Raw genomic sequence first — 5,000 nt, 5'->3', positions numbered from 1 at the left:
CATTAGATGGACGACATGATGATCAGTCCTCCTATGGAACATTAGATGGATGACATGAAGATCAGTCCTCCAATGGGACATTAGATGGATGACATGATGATCAGTCCTCCTATGGGACATTAGATGGATGACATGATGATCAGTCCTCCTATGGGACATTAGATGGATGAGATGATGATCAGTCCTCCTATGGGACATTAGATGGATGACATGATGATCAGTCCTCCTATGGGACATTAGATGGATGACATGATGATCAGTCCTCCTATGGGACATTAGATGGATGACATGATGATCAGTCCTCCTATGGGACATTAGATGGATGACATGATGATCAGTCCTCCTATGGGACATTAGATGGATGACATGATGATCAGTCCTCCTATGGGACATTAGATGGATGACATGAAGATCAGTCCTCCTATGGGACATTAGATGGATGACATGATGATCAGTCCTCCTATGGGACATTAGATGGATGACATGATGATCAGTCCTCCTATGGGACATTAGATGGATGACATGATGATCAGTCCTCCTATGGGACATTAGATGGATGACATGATGATCAGTCCTCCTATGGGACATTAGATGGATGACATGATGATCAGTCCTCCTATGGGACATTAGATGGATGACATGATGATCAGTCCTCCTATGGGACATTAGATGGATGACATGATGATCAGTCCTCCAATGGGACATTAGATGGATGACATGATGATCAGTCCTCCTATGGGACATTAGATGGACGACATGATGATCAGTCCTCCTATGGGACATTAGATGGACGACATGATGATCAGTCCTCCTATGGGACATTAGATGGATGACATGATGATCAGTCCTCCAATGGGACATTAGATGGACGACATGATGATCAGTCCTCCTATGGGACATTAGATGGATGACATGATGATCAGTCCTCCTATGGGACATTAGATGGATGACATGATGATCAGTCCTCCTATGGGACATTAGATGGATGACATGATGATCAGTCCTCCTATGGGACATTAGATGGATGACATGATGATCAGTCCTCCTATGGGACATTAGATGGATGACATGATGATCAGTCCTCCTATGGGACATTAGATGGATGACATGATGATCAGTCCTCCTATGGGACATTAGATGGATGACATGATGATCAGTCCTCCTATGGGACATTAGATGGATGACATGATGATCAGTCCTCCTATGGGACATTAGATGGATGACATGATGATCAGTCCTCCTATGGGACATTAGATGGATGACATGATGATCAGTCCTCCTATGGGACATTAGATGGATGACATGATGATCAGTCCTCCAATGGGACATTAGATGGATGACATGATGATCAGTCCTCCTATGGGACATTAGATGGACGACATGATGATCAGTCCTCCTATGGGACATTAGATGGACGACATGATGATCAGTCCTCCTATGGGACATTAGATGGACGACATGATGATCAGTCCTCCAATGGGACATTAGATGGATGACATGATGATCAGTCCTCCTATGGGACATTAGATGGATGACATGATGATCAGTCCTCCTATGGGACATTAGATGGATGAGATGATGATCAGTCCTCCTATGGGACATTAGATGGATGACATGATGATCAGTCCTCCTATGGGACATTAGATGGATGACATGATGATCAGTCCTCCTATGGGACATTAGATGGATGACATGATGATCAGTCCTCCTATGGGACATTAGATGGATGACATGATGATCAGTCCTCCTATGGGACATTAGATGGATGACATGATGATCAGTCCTCCTATGGGACATTAGATGGATGACATGATGATCAGTCCTCCTATGGGACATTAGATGGATGACATGATGATCAGTCCTCCTATGGGATATTAGATGGATGACATGATGATCAGTCCTCCTATGGGACATTAGATGGATGACATGAAGATCAGTCCTCCTATGGGACATTAGATGGATGACATGATGATCAGTCCTCCTATGGGACATTAGATGGATGACATGAAGATCAGTCCTCCTATGGGACATTAGATGGATGACATGATGATCAGTCCTCCTATGGGACATTAGATGGATGACATGATGATCAGTCCTCCTATGGGACATTAGATGGATGACATGATGATCAGTCCTCCTATGGGACATTAGATGGATGACATGATGATCAGTCCTCCTATGGGACATTAGATGGATGACATGATGATCAGTCCTCCTATGGGACATTAGATGGATGACATGATGATCAGTCCTCCTATGGGACATTAGATGGATGACATGATGATCAGTCCTCCTATGGGACATTAGATGGATGACATGATGATCAGTCCTCCTATGGGACATTAGATGGATGACATGATGATCAGTCCTCCTATGGGACATTAGATGGACGACATGATGATCAGTCCTCCTATGGGACATTAGATGGATGACATGATGATCAGTCCTCCAATGGGACATTAGATGGATGACATGATGATCAGTCCTCCTATGGGACATTAGATGGATGACATGATGATCAGTCCTCCTATGGGACATTAGATGGATGACATGATGATCAGTCCTCCTATGGGACATTAGATGGATGACATGATGATCAGTCCTCCTATGGGACATTAGATGGATGACATGATGATCAGTCCTCCTATGGGACATTAGATGGATGACATGATGATCAGTCCTCCTATGGGACATTAGATGGATGACATGATGATCAGTCCTCCTATGGGACATTAGATGGACGACATGATGATCAGTCCTCCTATGGGACATTAGATGGATGACATGATGATCAGTCCTCCAATGGGACATTAGATGGACGACATGATGATCAGTCCTCCTATGTGACATTAGATGGATGACATGATGATCAGTCCTCCTATGGGACATTAGATGGATGACATGATAGCCATATGTGCAATCCATGTACAGCATATGGATGTATATATTGATTAACAATAAACAGATTCCTCGTCCTTCTGCCTTTCGATATAATGGATGGGTTATAAAATAATACAATCATAATAGCTAGCGTATGGATGTTCTCCTCATAGTAAATTTGCGCTTTGGTCCGCAGGTAGTATAACTTTTCATTACATTTCATTACATTCAATTATAGTACAACGGTTTGATTTGTCTAATCTTAGCAATTTCTTCTTAGCTAGCTACATAGCCGTCTTTGTATCAAAAATAATTGCGTAATTATCGTATTACGTCGTCCTAACGCAGTCTACACTGCTATCTGCCCAGCAGCTAGCCAGCTAGCAAACGTCCACCGTCTACCGAATAGCAGCACTGTAGCAACTATTACACTCAACTGAACGACTTGATTAGTGTAGTGTTAGCTAGCTACATAGTTGTCTTTGCTGTCTTCGTATCCAAGATAATTGTGTAGTTTAGAGTGTGTAGTTTTAGAGTGATTATCTTAATTTACCGAGGTTAGCTAGCCAGCTATTTGTCGTCCTTAACATAGGAGACACTGCTAGCTAGCCAACAGCTAGCCAACGTCTACCGAATAGAACTTCCGCACTCAACAACCCGGTCGCATTCCGCTTCGCTCCACAGGTAGTATCACATTTTCATTTCATTTCATTACAGTACAACGGTTGGATTTGTTTGATCGTAGCTAGCTACACAGCTAGCTACATAGCCGTCTTTGTATCAAAGATAATTGTGTAGTCTAGAGCGATTTTCTAGGTTAGCTAGCCAGCTACTGTCGTTCTTTTAACGCAACGTAACGTAATCAACACTGCTAGCTAGCCAGCTAGCCCCCGAATAGCAGCACTGTAGAAACTATCACACTCAACGGAACGACTTGATTAGTGTAGTGTCAACAACGCAGCCACTGCCAGCTAGCCTACAAAGTCAACAACGCAGCCACTGCCAGCTAGCCTACTTCAGCAGTACTGTATCATCTTAATCATTCTTAATCATTCTAGTCAATAAGATTCTTGCTACGTAAGCTTAACTTTCTGAACATTCGAGACGCGTAGTCCACTTGTCATTCCAATCTCCTTTGCATTAGCTTAGTCTCTTCTGTAGCCTGTCAACTATGTGTCTGTCTATCCCTGTTCTCTCCTCTCTGCACAGACCATACAAACGCTCCACACCGCGTGGCCGCGGCCACCCTAATCTGGTGGTCCCAGCACGCACGACCCACGTGGAGTTCCAGGTCTCCGGTAGCCTCTGGAACTGCCGATCTGCGGCCAACAAGGCAGAGTTCATCTCAGCCTATGCCTCCCTCCAGTCCCTCGACTTCTTGGCACTGACGGAAACATGGATCACCACAGATAACACTGCTACTCCTACTGCTCTCTCTTCGTCCGCCCACGTGTTCTCGCACCCCGAGAGCTTCTGGTCAGCGGGGTGGTGGCACCGGGATCCTCATCTCTCCCAAGTGGTCATTCTCTCTTTCTCCCCTTACCCATCTGTCTATCGCCTCCTTTGAATTCCATGCTGTCACAGTTACCAGCCCTTTCAAGCTTAACATCCTTATCATTTATCGCCCTCCAGGTTCCCTCGGAGAGTTCATCAATGAGCTTGATGCCTTGATAAGCTCCTTTCCTGAGGACGGCTCACCTCTCACAGTTCTGGGCGACTTTAACCTCCCCACGTCTACCTTTGACTCATTCCTCTCTGCCTCTTTCTTTCCACTCCTCTCCTCTTTTGACCTCACCCTCTCACCTTCCCCCCCTACTCACAAGGCAGGCAATACGCTCGACCTCATCTTTACTAGATGCTGTTCTTCCACTAACCTCATTGCAACTCCCCTCCAAGTCTCCGACCACTACCTTGTATCCTTTTCCCTCTCGCTCTCATCCAACACTTCCCACACTGCCCCTACTCGGATGGTATCGCGCCGTCCCAACCTTCGCTCTCTCTCCCCCGCTACCCTCTCCTCTTCCATCCTATCATCTCTTCCCTCTGCTCAAACCTTCTCCAACCTATCTCCTGATTCTGCCTCCTCAACCCTCCTCTCCTCCCTTTCTGCATCCTTTGAT

At 45.1% G+C, this 5,000-nt stretch overlaps 1 protein-coding gene across 2 annotated transcripts in view; it reads right to left on the bottom strand.

Annotated features, from left to right (window-relative positions):
• Positions 1–5,000, bottom strand: part of grip1 (glutamate receptor interacting protein 1) — a 421,581-nt gene that overhangs the window by 14,706 nt on the left and 401,875 nt on the right. The gene's annotated exons all lie outside the window — the stretch shown is intronic.

Source organism: Salvelinus alpinus, chromosome 11 (assembly GCF_045679555.1).
Source record: "Salvelinus alpinus chromosome 11, SLU_Salpinus.1, whole genome shotgun sequence".
Lineage (NCBI taxonomy): Eukaryota > Metazoa > Chordata > Actinopteri > Salmoniformes > Salmonidae > Salvelinus > Salvelinus alpinus.
The sequence above is the reverse complement of the archived record's forward strand: the minus strand, read 5'-3'. Positions and strand labels throughout refer to the sequence as shown.